This window comes from Gracilinanus agilis, chromosome 4 (assembly GCF_016433145.1).
Source record: "Gracilinanus agilis isolate LMUSP501 chromosome 4, AgileGrace, whole genome shotgun sequence".
NCBI lineage: Eukaryota > Metazoa > Chordata > Mammalia > Didelphimorphia > Didelphidae > Gracilinanus > Gracilinanus agilis.
The window spans coordinates 519,034,893-519,049,704 of NC_058133.1; the positions used below are offsets into that span (position 1 = coordinate 519,034,893).

The following is a 14,812-nucleotide window of genomic DNA, read 5'->3' on the forward strand; positions in this document are numbered from 1 at the left end:
AGGAACATCCTAGTCTATGCCGGGCCCTGCTCAGCACACAGAAAGGGGTAAGAACCATAGACCACCCTCTAGGCCGCCCCCCGCCCCCCCACTGTCTTACCGAAGAGACCCGTCAAGCAACATGGATTGTTTCCCAGTTTTTTTCTTTTTTTGCATTTTGCAGAGTATGAGATGAAGTCTCAGCCCTGTTTTGGTTCTGGTTTCTCTTGATTAGGGACTTAGACCATTTTCCATGTGGCCATGAATCCTCGGCATTTCTTTCTAAACTTTTTGATCAGATCCTTTGACTGTCTACTGAAGAATGGCTCTTGGGCCTGGGTTTAAACAATTCTCTTGGATACCAGACCCATTTCAGAAAAATTGGATCCCAAGGTTTTTCTCATTCACCCAATTTTTCTAATCCTGGATGCAAGAATGTTGTCTGTGTGGAAGTTTTTCAGTTTCAAGTTATCAAACTTTAACTGTTTTTTTGTTCATTGCCTCTAACTTGAATTCATTAAAAATGTGTGTCCTAGAACTGCAAAGTAAAACAACTCAGAGGCACCATCTCACAACTGTCAATTAAGACAGAAAAAGAAAATGATCATTTCAGAGGTATAAAAACTGGGACACTCATGCAGTGTTGGTGGAGTTGTGAATTGATCTACCACCATTTGAGGGAGCAATTTGGAACTCAGGCCAAAGGGCTTTAAAACAAACCTTGCATACCCTTTGATCTAGGCATGTGTCCCAAAGAGATTCTGAAGAAGAGGGAAACATTTATATAGAAGATCTTTTTGTGATTGTAAAGAATTGGAGTTGGAGGGATATTCCTTAATTGGGGAATGGCCCAACCAGTTGTGATATGTGATTTTAATGTAACCCTGATTTTCCCATAGTGCAGTTCTGATTGTGTCACTTTCTACCCCATACACCCTAGTGGCTCCCTATTCCCTCCAGGATCATATACAAAACATTCTGTTTGGTAATCAAAGCCCTTCTTTCCAGTCTCATATGTTAATCCCTAATCTGTATTCTTGGATCCAAGGACAGTCGCTTCCTGTACTCCTTCAGCTGTAGATTTTTTAAAAAATCCCTTCCCTTCTGTCTGAGAATTGACACTCAGCATCTGTTGCAAAGCAACAGATGGGTTAGAGGTAGGCAGTTGGGGATAAGTGGCTTACCCAAGGTCACATAGGGAGGAAGTATCTGAGGACAGATTTGAACCCAGGACCTCCTGTCTCTAGTTCTAGTTCTTTATTCCCAGAGTCACCTAACTGCCCCCAAATGGAAAAGTTGTTTCTTTGTTTTTGTTTTTTTAACCTATATTTTCCACCTTAGAATCAGTTCTAAGATAGAAGAGAGACAAGGACTAGGCAATCAGGGTTAAGTTAAGATGCCAAGAATCATGCAATTAGGAAGTGTCTGAGGTCACATTTGTTCCCAGGTCCTCCTGTCCTGATCTGGCACTCTATCCACTATGGGACCTGGCTGCCTCTAACTTCAGGTGTTTTTGATGTCTTTACCGCATGCCTGGAATAGTTTTCCTCCACAGTTCAGAACACTGATCCCTTTAAACTTCCCGTAAGTCCCAACTAAAATGATTCTACAGGAAAACTTTCCCTCATCCCTCTTCATCAGAGTGCCTTCATTCTTTTCATTCTTCCTTGTTTCTCCTAAACAGAGCTGGCTTTGTGTCCATATTTGTCTGTATGTCTCCTTCCACCATTTGATTGTAAGCTCCTTGAGGACAAGGAATCCCAAGAGCTTAGCATAGGGCCTATAGCAGAACAGGTGTTGAATGGAGATGGAATGGAATTGAACATTTCTGGTCCTTGAGATGCCCTTGGTATGAGCCCAACTTCTTTGTATACACCTCCTCTTCTCCCCTGTGGTCCTGCAGTCTAACACAAGGAACATTTGCCTAGAGTAGATGGGAGGCCACAAGATCCTTCCCATGATCCCCCCATCTTTGTCTTCACCTCTGTCCCAAAGGGCTTTCATCATTCTTCCCTTTGTCCATCTGTAGTTTTTAAAGGAAGCCTCTTTCTGCTCTCTCTGATGTTCCTCTGCTGGCATTGCTGTCTTCAGTTATTCACTCCTACTGCTTTTCTGCTGCTCAGGAAATGTAAGAAGCAAATGATCTCTTCAGGTTTTCCTTCTAAAAATATTTCAGATTCCTCTTCATTAGTGGACATCTACTGTCTGTCCAATATTGTGAAGCTTACATTTGCAGGTGTTGGGAGTGAACTTTAGCCAAAGAGTAAACTGAGGCAGTTCTCCAAGGAAGACAAGCAGGGGAATGCTGCTTGTCAGTAAAAGGGGTCAGGGATTTGCTTCTATTAATGTACAGAGCAAGGAACAGACAGGATAACCGATATCATAGGATTGAGGGCAACATGAGAGTTTATGAGGCTGGGAGAATCAGGGACACTCTTGATTGATTGGAATAATTAATAATAAATGGCCAGCAATGACCCAGCCCTCCTCTCCTCAGAAGAAGAAGTGATTCTTGTGTGAGTGCAAGTACAAGGTTAAGGCCCTGACTTTGAACACAATAATGACAATAAAAACCAAAAGACACCGGCCAGAACATCAGGACCATAGAAAACGAAATGGCAATGGAAAGAATTTACAGATTGCCTTCAGAAAGAAACCAACCCAAGGCTGCCAATTTCAAGACTAGAAGTGATTACATGGAATAGTTCAAGTCAGAAACAAAAAGTGCTACAATCCCTCAGAGGAAAGACCTTCAAAAGTAATGTAAAGGATACCAGAAAAATACAAGACTACTCCAAATTCATGAAATGAAAGTTGTTCCAGAGAACGTTGGAACTCAGGATGTAGCCCAGGGTGACCTATCCTCTGAGAAGGCTCAGCTGACCTGGTATCATCTACTTATGGTTCCTATTTACCATTAACTGCTTTTGCCTGGTAACTGCCCTATCTCCTGACTGTGCTCAATATTCTGCAGAACTGTAATAGGTGAAGTGCAAAATCCAGCTCTTGGGCAATTCATCACTATTCTAGACTCATTTCAAGGTATTGGATGACCTTGGAAGATTCTAGTGAGCCCAGGGAGTTGAGTCCAGTATTCCTAAACCCCTGACCCATCTCTCAGATCCACTTATATCTCAGAGAGTATGAGGGTATTTTCAGATTCAGCCAACCTCTCCTTTATTTGGGCTGTCAGATGTAGACCTCTTTAAGGTAGTTATCTTGAGTCTCATTCTTTGAAGTTTCTAGAATTCTAGGTGTACGTTTAGATAATTTCTTCCTCATAAAGATAGTGGCAATATTTTTTCTCATGAATTAGGTCAAACCCAAATTTTTAATTTTTTTTATTGAACAAAGTAATTCTCCCTTCTCCATCTTAGTTATTTTTGTGTAATGAAGTATAATTAAGGAATATATGCCATGTACAAATGTAAGCAATCATAAAATAAAGGCTTTGGCTGTAACCTATCCTACCAAGGGGAACCTCAAGCCCTGAATGTCACCACAGACAAATCTTCATTTGGCTGGAAAGCATCCCAGATCACTCCTTCAAGTTCAGATTGTAATGACCATCTCTTTAGAACACTGGTGTTTTCATCCAAGTCAAACTTGATTTCAGTCATGCAGAAAACAAATTAGATCTTTTATTTAACTTTGTTCTCTTTGAAGGCATCCTGTAGAACTCTTCCAGAAAACATTTCTGGACAGATTCATAAACTCTCTACAGATTTTACTTGAGAACATATTGCTTCTATGTTCTGGAAAGGAAGAACTTTCACCTCACCTCTATTCTCCTCCACAGTTCCACACAGCTCTCAGCTAGAACACAGACTTTTGCCATGATTTCACAGGAAAAATCGTTCCATAGTATTATAATTAAAAAAAATTAATCTGGAGACTTGTTAGCAGATTTATGAGCACTTATTATTAAAAACAGAGTTTCAGAGAAGAAAGAAGAGGGAGGGAGAGAGAGAGAGAAAAAAAAAAAGAGTGGGTGGGTTAGGTCTCAGCCTTTCTGGATCTCTTCATTCAACTCAGTCAGGCTGGGCTTACAAGAGATCAAGAGATAAGTAAAGCTCAGAGAGAAACCTCGAGCCCAAAGAGCCAGTTACTTCCAATGGAGAGGTAAGAAAGCCCCCTCTATTACCTTTTACACTCCCCAGTTCCTCCCTGTGTGGCTCTGGCATGTTGGTGCTCAGGATACTCCCACTGACAATGACTCCCCAGGGCAGGGCAGCAGACCTGTGCAGACCTGTGACTCTGTGACAGCTTCTTCCCACTGCTGGGGCCCTTGGAATCAAAGGAACAAAGGAGGTCCCCATGACATTTCCCTTCACACCATAGTTAGAAATTCCTCAGCATTGTTCCGGAGCATCCTAGAGCTGCTTCTCTCAGACCTCCATTGGGCTGTTACAGACTCAGCTTCTAGTGCTGACTCTGACACTGACAAAGGGCGGGACCTTTGGGCTCCTCCCTTCTCTGTGGGTCAGTTTCCTCCTGTAACTGACCAGAGGTGGGCTCTTCATTGTGATGTAACTTTCAGCCCTCTGTGCTCTTCCTTGGGCTGCTCTAGGAGGTGGTGACGTTCAAGGATGTGGCTGTGGACTTCACGAGGAAGGAGTGGCACCTCTTGTCCCCTCCCCAGAAGGAGCTATACAAGGAGGTGATGCTGGAGAATGCCCAGAACTTGCTTTCTGTGGGTAAGGAGCCTCTCCCTGCTGCCCGAGTCTGCCATCCAAGGGAATATCATTCTCAGCAGCAGGCAGAGTTAGGAGCAGTTTTCAGTCATGAGGAAAGGATGAGGGCTTCTATGCTGAGTCTCAGACCCAGCACCCTCCTGCTGCCTGGTTCTCCTGTAAAAGGACTTTGCATCATGTAATGGGATCTTGGTGGTTCCCTTTGGTGTTCTTGAAGTTTGAGATCAAATCTGTGTGGAATAATCTCAGAGATGGAAGTAATTTCAGAGCTGATTCCATCTTGCCTCTCCCTCTCCCGACATTGTGTCTCCCAAACCCATATGGGAAAAGTATTAGGGTGTATTTTCCATCTACCCTCTTCTTCTCTAGAGTGGATCTATTATTTAGGATATTTTTCTCTAATTCATATCTCCTAGGTGTCCCTAGCAGACCAGAATTGTCCTTAGTCTTCCATCTTATTGTCCTAAGCCTCCAGCAGAGCTTGGTGAGAAAGGTAGGGAAGGGAGGAAGCCTTTGTAATGACCTGCTCTTGGTCAGGTGCTCTACCAAGAGTTTTCTTTGTAATATAGCACTTCTTCTTCACCTTCATCTTCCAAATTTGGTGACACAATTATCCCCATTTTACAGTTGAGGAAACAGAGAATCTATTAAGTGGTTTGATCTGAGGCACACATATAAAAACTGCTTGGAGCCAGATTTTAACTGAGGCCTTCCTGCCTCTCAGCTCAGACCCCCTGTCCACTCCCCTCTAACTGCTAGGTAATAGAAAAAACTATTGACTCAGTTGAGCCTTCTGTACAAAAAATGCGCCAGAACCAATTGTTCTGGTTCCAGACTGGTTCCCTGACCTTCTTCCCATTCCTCTCCCCACACAAAATGCTGTGGAGACTCTTCCAGGAGGCCCTGCTTGCACCCTTCAGTCATTGTAAGGATGAATGGACTGGCTGAGAGACAGCATTGTCCAATTGAGGATTGTTGAGTTGCCCAAGAGAAGAGGCAGAGACTTCCCAAGAGAACTGTCCCTGAGGCTCATAGAGGTGTCGGGGAGGGAGGAGCAGGCAGGATGATGGGACAAAAGCCAATCCCTTGAGGTCTGTGGTCTGAGGACTTCAGACTGATCCAGAATAATGACCCTTGTACCTGATTTGGGAGTTTAAGAATTTCTGTCCGAATACACCAGAAAAAGGTGGGGCAGGGGAGCTGTTACTCATTCCAGGTACCCCAGCAGAGTAATTGGCACATCCTACCCTGGGCTCCTGTATTACAGTCAATGAAGGGGAAGGCAGACTCCTGTGCAAACCCCATGGACAGAGTCTCTGAGTGGAATCACTGGACTCTCCCACCTTTCCCTCAAGAGAACTCAACCATGATCTTCTCTCCTTCGTCCTTCCTGACTGATTCCTCCTGCCCAGGGCTTCCAGCTCCCCCGGAAGATGTGCTCTCTGATTTGAAGCAGATGGAAGGTCCATGGATGCTGGAGCAAGAAAGCCTGAGGAGCTGCTGCCCAGGTGAGTGAGGGGGAAAGAGGTAAGTGAGGGCTGGGGTGACCAGAGACTTCTCTGTGCTCTGGTGAAGCCAGGGCTAAATTTGGGGGCAGGATGACCCAACTTGGAATTCTTTTACAGAGGTTTTAGCAGAGTAATTGTGGGAGTTTGAACAGAAAATCAACTGAACTTCACCTCTTTCTTGGATTTTATATAGACTGGAAGTAGGTCTTGCCTCTCTGCCTACATTTCCATCAAGCTGAAAGAGAAGTTTTACTCTAAGTGATTCTCCCTTGATAGCAGAATTTCATGGAGAAATCTTTGATATCTAGGTAGAGGAGTCTAAAGATTGTCTACCAGTGGTTCATCTGCCAGAATTCCTCTTGGCTAAGATAATCTAAAGCTTTCCATCTATCACTTTGGGTTACTTAGTACAGCAGCCAAACCCAGGGTTTTTCCCTTTCTTTATTAATTACTGGTGGGAAGAGGAGGAGGAGGGTAGGAGAGCCTTCTTTTTCTCTCTGGGTCTTGCCTACAGCTCCCTGTCCTGCCTAAAACCTTTTCCCAAGTTATCTGACTTAACCTAATCTTCCCACCAGTAATTAATCTTTAGACTCAGGGAAATTTGGTTTTCTGCAAATAAATCCTGGAAATGTAGGCAGAGAGACAAGACCTACTTCCAGCTCAGATAAATTCCAAGAAGGAAGTAAAGTTCAGTTGATTTTCAGTTCAAACTCTCACAATTCCTTTTTCTACCCAGAATCCTCTCCCAGGGCTTATCTCAAAATTCCCTTCTTGCAACTAACCCTAGAAAGCAGTCTTATCCCTAAATTATATTTCTATATTACAACCTCTGATCAAATCTACAGATTTGTTATATGCTCAGTACTGTACAAATCCCCCTTATTTTAAAACCTACTGTATCTTACTTATATAATCCCACAACAAACAGTTCTTATCTAAAATCCATCTAACTATTCCTCTCTAACACTACCTCACATTAAGGAATTAGGGGAAATGGGACTTAAAATAAGCAATTACATGAAAGAAAACAAATACAAGAGTTCCAATAACAACTTAAAAACTCAGTATACAGAATATAACTAAAAATTGCAAAGATTACATATAAACCACTGAGCATACACTTTTACATTAAACAAAACTATCTGTCTAACCATGCAAATAACTTATTAAAAATTTATCTTAAAACTCTTAGTTGAAACAATTGCAAAAGAAAGCTTTTCCTCATGCTAACCCTTATACTAATATAGAAAACAAAACTGTTCATATAAACTGGAAACTAAGTATTTTATCCTAAAAAATCCTATCTTTGGAACATTTACCTATACACATATTTTTCAGATTTATAGAAAAATTATTTCTGTACAATTTTACAAATTATATGCAGAATATAAAAATATAAACTTTTCTATTCACACACATATCCATAAATATCCATAAATAAATGCAAATATAAGAATAGACAAAATATACAAAAATATAGAAAATTTGCAAAAATTTACACCAAATTTACAATATCTACACTTCTTAAGCACTTATTTACACACTCACTTGTACAAAATTTATAATATCTACATAGTTGCACACTGATTTCCACATGCTATATTAAAATAAAATATAATCCTATATTCAAAATATATTACAAATATAGATATGCAAAGTATTTTAAATGTGTCCTAAATGTATATGTCGGATGTAATTATACTCACCAGATCTTCAGATCTTCCTCTTCTCATATTGTCTATTGTCTTTCTTCTTCTGTCTTCTTCCTCTTTCTTCCTTCATTTTCTTCAGTGCTCTCATAGGTACTTATGCATGTAACTATAGTGTACTTGTGTTGTGTGCAAAATGATACAAACCTTACAAATCAAATACAATTTAGTCCATTATCCTTTTCTATAGTAAATCCGTATTTTGAAAAGTCTATTATTTTTCAATGTACAGTCTGCTGTACTGCCTCTGTGATCCTTCCACGATATCTTCTTTCTTCAGTCCTCTGTCTGATCTGTTGTCCTCTTCCCTAGGCTTTCTTTCTACAGACGTGTTGCCTGATGATAATCTCTCAGCTATCTCTCCATATTCTTCTTCTGGATCTCTGTCTTTTCCTTCTACTACTCTAGGAACCTTTTTTGCATGTAAACAATGGAACCATGATTCCTTTTCTAACACGTGTATTGTGGAAGGTGAAGGTTAAATTACAGCGAATGGACCAAGCCATCATTGTTTTGTTGCCGAAGTCTTATTAAAATTCTTTATTTAACGGTGTCACCTGGCTTGATATTATGATATAATGAATAATCCAGAGGACTACTTGGAACCAAAAGTCCCATATCTTACAATTCTCTTAATCTCTCTTGTAAGGAATCTTCCTGGTTAGGATCATTTGGAATCACTGCAGGGTGAAATACCATTGTTTGAAATACTTGTTATCTAAGAGGAAAAACATAACACAATTGGAGCATTATTTACTGCTTAAGGTGACAGTAACTAATGTTTACCTCAAATACATCTCCAAAGAGTTTATGAACCATTAAATGGAAGGGTGCAAAGGATAAATAATGGAACCTGCAGCCCATTTCCTTACAAAAAGACGATGGACTCAAGTTACTGTGTGAGGCATACTTTGAAACATTGGGAAATTCCATGTCTTTATTTAAATTGTATTTAGTAGAAGGACTTGATGGTAGTGAAAAGAGTAATAGGTATTCTTAAGAAGTAGGGAACAGAACAAGATCTTTTATGCCTTGAGTCAATACAAAAAAAGAAGGAGGATTTTCTTCCTCTGATCTCAGATACTACAACAAAAAAATAAAGTTGAAAGCAATCATGAAGGAAATTACTTAGTGCTTATAGATAAGCTGCATCATGAAATAATTGGAATATTTAGTGTACATACACCCAGTAGTATCAAAACTATGAAGATTGGATTGAACATGTAGACAATGAAAATGAAAGCAAATAAAAGGATTGAAAACAAGTTCTCTAGTAATGTTGACAGTATATCCATTGACAAGATTTGGTTTCAACTGCCAGGATTTGGGTCAAGTCACTCCAACACCATTCTGAGGTCATGATTTAATTTAATAATGCTAGCCTGGCCAAAATGACAGGTCTGTTATGATGGCACAATGAGATCATATGGGAGGCTCTTTTTAAATTAAATTTTTCTTTAGTTCTGATGTAATGGCATTTTCAAAGGATGAATTGTGTCCATTTAAATTGGAAGACTTCTTACCTCAGGAAATAGGACATAAAGCAGTTTATATTCTGACAGTGGAGGAAAGAAGATATGGCTATTGGTGTGTACATGTGACTATGCAGGTATATTTTACTGTTTGTTTCTTTTAGAAAGAGAGATCAGGCCAGAAATTAAGGCAACTGCAACAGAGATGAGCCATTCTATGGAAGAAAGGGATCAGCAAAACCTTATGAAAGATATTCCAAATAACGAAGCTTGGAGAGAATTCTGTATTGAATCTCAAAATTCATCCCATACTGAACATCAGAAAATGAACTCTCACAAAAAGTCTGGTGAGTGGAAGCAATGTGGGAAGACATTCAATTGGAGCTCCAGTCTTGCTTATCATCAGAGAATCCACACTGGTGAGAAACCTTATGAATGCAAACAATGTGGAAAAACATTCAGTCAGAGCTCCAATCTTGCTCATCATCAGAGAATCCNACTGGAGAGAAACCTTATGAATGCATGGAATGTGGAAAGACATTCAGACTGAGAGGTGAACTTACTCGACATCAAAGAATCCACACTGGGGAAAAACCTTATGAATGCAAGCAATGTGGAAAGACATTCAGTTGGAACTGCAAACTTACTCGGCATCAGAAAATCCACACCGGGGAGAAACCTTATGAATGCAAGCAGTGTGGAAAGGCATTCAGTGAGAGCTCCAGTCTTGCTTTACATGAGAGAATTCACACTGGAGAGAAACCTTATGAATGCATGGAATGTGGAAAGACATTCATAAGGAGAGCTAATCTTGCTTCACATCAGAGAATCCACACTGGGGAGAAACCTTATGAATGCATGGAATGTGGAAAGACATTCACTGGGAACAATAATCTTGCTTATCATCAGAGACTCCACACTGGGGAAAAACCTTATGAATGCAAACAGTGTGGAAAGACATTCACTGGGAACACCAATCTTGCTATACATAAGAGAATCCACACTAGGGAGGAACTTTATGAATGCATGGAATGTGGAAAGGCATTCAGAAGGAGAACTAATCTTTCTATACATCAGAAAATCCACACTGGGGAAAAGCCTTTTGAATGCAAGCAATGTGGAAAAACATTCAGACTGAGAGCTAATCTTGCTGTACATGCAAGAATCCACACAAGGGAAAAACCTTATTAATGCAAGCAATGTGGAAAGGCATTCAGTCAGAACTCCAATGTTGCTGCTCTTCAGAGAATCCATACTGGGGAGAAATCTTATGAATTAAAATAATGTGAAAATACATTCATACTAAGGTCCAGACTTGTTAAACATCAGAGAATCCACATTGGTGAGAAACCTTGTGAATGCAATCAATGTTGAAAGCCATTACATCGAAGTCCACTTTTGCTCTACATGAGAGAATCCTCTGACTTTCACACAGAGCTCTATTCTTGCTGAAAATGAGATAGTTCACTCTACTGTGTTATAAGTTCTAAGACTAGATCCAAATGGGAATATGATTGAGACATAAAGTATGATGCCATAAGAAAATTAAGGGAGTATAGGATAGTTCACCTTTTAAATCAGTTTATTGATAAGGGAAGACCTTTTGACCGAGTGAGAGTAGCTAACATGAGGTACATTATTGGTTATTTTTTTTTCATCTTAAATTTAAAACTGTACAAACAAAGCCAGTACAACCAAGATTAAAAGGGGAAGCAAGGTATCATTTGCTTTAAAACAAGATGTCCAATTGTGTGAAGGGAATCCTTTTCCAAGATTACACACAAGGTCTTATCTGCATTCCTGTGATCCTAGTGATGTCATCTAGTGTGGGTCATATGACCGAGTTTCAACTGAATGTGACTGAAGGGGTTCTGGGAGGGAAAGGGAGGAAAAAAGGTTGAAGACAAGGAAGTAAAGGCTTTTTTTTAGAGGAACCAGCAAAGAGGAAGGTGTGAGTGAGCCATATGGAGGGAACCCACATGGCTAAAAGGCTTTTGTCTTTAATTCTTTGCCTCTACCTATCCAATCCTAATAAAGATTATAGAAAACAAGGACCATAGTCCTAGTTTTAGTTCTTACATTATGGTGACCATTATGGAAAGGAGCCTCACTTCTCTTTAAGCTTTTTAGACTAATTTGAAATAGACACTAGAGCAGATCAGCTCATTGCACCAGCCACCAACCACTACCTGCTTCCCACTCAAACAGAAAAGGCCACAATTGCCACAAATCTCAGGCTTTGTCAGATAAAGTATTTTGCTTTTGTAAAGGGGATAATCTTCATCCTCGGAGCTAGGTTTAAAGCCCCAGCTTTAGCTTAGGTGGGGGTAATATGTTGGAGAGAGTAGCAGGCAAGATTTCCACCACTGTTAACAGCATCTCAGTGCACCCACAGTCAGTGTACCCAAAGCAGGGTTGGTCTCAAGTGCTCCCCTGCTTCACAGCAGGGGCCCTGAGGTGCTAGAACCTAATTCAGCCTCTTACTAAGGCAGTTCCCTATGGAGCATCTTAAGGGGCAAAATCTGAACAGGGGTCCCTGGTCGCTATCCACTCTATCCACCACCCTGTACTGGCAGCTTCCCAGCACTACAACAACCAGCAAGCCCAGCCAACCCACCTGATTAGCCTAAGGGGGCTTCCACACTGCTAGCTGTGAAGGTGGGGACTGGAGCCCCAGCTTATACCAGGGATCTCCTCTGTTACCCCTTGGACCCTTACCTCAGACCTTTCTAGCTTCCCAGCAGGGGGTTAATGCTCCCTGCTCCCAGCTATAGCTAAAGGTACACAAGGAAAACAACAGAGCCAAAAACTTCAGGCAATTTACTTATATGTGTATATACATACAAATATATACACACAAAATATATCTGTATATATGTGAAATACAATTCAATATGATCAAATTAATGAAATTGGATAGGAGTAAATATTTTTAAAAATTATTAATTGAATTAAATCAAAAATTACTTAAATGATACATTAAAAATTGTACATAACACTTCAGTGATCCTTTATTTCAAAACATGATTTTTAAACAGTATTATTGCTATTATCAATATATATTCATTACTAGTTCTTTTGAGTACTATTGCCTTTCATTGATTTTTTTTTTAAACCCTTAACTTCGGTGTATTGTCTCATAGGTGGAAGAGTGGTATGGGTGGGCAATGGGGGTCAAGTGACTTGCCCAGGGTCACACAGCTGGGAAGTGGCTGAGGCTGGATTTGAACCTAGGACCTCCTGTCTCTAGGCCTGACTCTCAATCCACTGAGATACCCAGCTGCCCCCTTTCATTGATTTCTTATTTAATCCTAATATAATTTGGTTGCTTTCTACAATAAAATCAAAGGAAATTGTGTCTTACATTTTTTTGCTTCATTAGGGTATTGAAGTTGTTGTGGTATCCTTAAATTATTTAAATCCCTCCTCCTCAACAACCACAACCAGAGGAGAAGCCCTAAACAGATAAGGTAGAAAGATTCAGCAATTTTCCCAAACATGTTAGGGAAGAAAGACTAGAGATATTTCTACATTTCAGTGAATGAAAGCAGTAGTTTCTGACCAGATAATGTCAACCAAGTCCTTTTTTCATTATGGGAAATAAACAGAAGAAAACTAGTAAAGTACCTGAAGTTTCTTCATTGCATAAGGTACTATGTTGTTGGGAGGAACAAGACTTCCATAAGGAGGGTTGGATCTCAATAAAGGAGGTGAATAAACTGCCAAGCCTGGACACTAAAATCCTTTAGCTGACCAAGGTATGGCTCATTAGACTTTAGAATTTTAAAAGAATTAAAACTGGCCATTGAAAGGATGCAATCCAAGCCAAGACATTTTTTAAATTTGGGAGTTGGAACACTGAGAAAGCAGGACCAGTGACTGTTGGTGGAGGAACAAAGGGTTGTGGGATAGAAGAGTCAGAAGGAGCAGCATCCCCCTAAGGGGGGATGAGGTTGTAACTTGACTGTTACCCTCTGAATTCAGCCCTGGAGGTTTTTCCTTAGACTTTCTAAGAAAACTTGTAGTTATTCTTGATTTATACTGGTTCCTGGAATTCATTGCTTATCCAATAACAGCTTCAACAGAGTTGAGCAGGGGTGTCTGGACTTTTACTGGGGAGCTGACCCCTGGACCCCATTTGGCTTGGACTTTGACCCATAATATCTCCTTTAAATCTAATATCATCCATAGTATAGAATTATAATCTTGGGCATGGGACAGTGAAGCTACATTTGGGGAACAGTGATCAGATTCTTGGGATCTGAATCTTTGTGGGTACCTGGCATAGTCAAGGACTGGGGGAAGCTTAGGAAATTACCCTGCACCCTCTTTCCTGTAAACCCCATCCCCATTTCTTTGTTATCAGTTCCTAAAACAAACCCTTTAGTTTTCTAGTCAGATTTGTGTGTATTCTATTGGTGGGGGACAGAGTGAGGGGGTTAAGGAAAGGAGACAGGCTGACCTCCATTTTAAAACCTGACCTTCAGCAGGGAAATAGGGGGAGGCTTCTGTGTACCCTTACTGGCAACATCTTATTGGGGTTACAGTCTCTTTTGTGGGGACATTTCTTTAACCCCTCTAGCCCAGCACAAGTTACTGGGATCCCCCATTTTCTCAGGAAGCACCATTTTGTCTCCAATTAAGGAGGGGTGGCTGAGAGGAAGGAGAGGCCTTTATACATCTTTCTGGATATATACGCCAAACCTTCTAATCGCCCCCTTACACCATCAATAACGAGAGGATATGGGCATACCACCTTGACAATCCAAACAAATCCACCACCTCTGAAAATAGTCTGATTGACTGAAAACCCTGATACTGCCTTCACTGTCCTTTAGCCATGAGGCTGTTCACTCTCTGCATCCTGGCCATTCTGGCTTGACTCCTTCAACTCCTGATTCAATCCAGGATTTGACTTCTTCCACCCCTACCCCCTCCATGCCCTTCTCACCTCCCAGCCCACCCTTGGTACCATCTCTCTACCCGCCCCTTGCCATCTAAACCTTCCCAGTTTCTGCCTCATCCTGCCCTCCCTTGTTCTTGCTCTTGCCAACTTTTCCCTGCCCACTTCCCAAACCCACCCTTTCCTACTCCTTGCTCAACTTCTCCCCCATCTTCTCTCCTTACCCTCCTGGCCCAGCCCCTCCTCTTTCTTTTTCTTCTCCCCTTCCACACTTGCCTTCTCTTCCCCCTCCTTGCTTGCCGTCTCCTCCTCCCTGCTCTTTCTCCCCACCTTCTTTTCCCTGATCATGACTAGCCCCACCAAACCTACCTAGTCTCCTTTCCTCTCAACCTCACTTTGGGCTGCCTCCTCACCCCTCTGCCAGCTCCTCACTATCCCTCCACATTTAGCTCCAGCCCAGAGAACAAACCAGACTCTAGTAGCCACAGACAACTCCATCCAGGCCTTTTCCCTGTCAGGGATTCTCCTACTTATGATAAACAATAAT

The 14,812-nt window shown here is 41.1% G+C and overlaps 1 pseudogene; it reads left to right on the forward strand.

Moving 5' to 3' along the window:
- Window positions 1-11,414, forward strand: part of LOC123246920 — a 94,037-nt pseudogene extending 82,623 nt beyond the window's left edge.
- The last annotated feature ends 3,398 nt before the right edge of the window (window positions 11,415-14,812 follow it).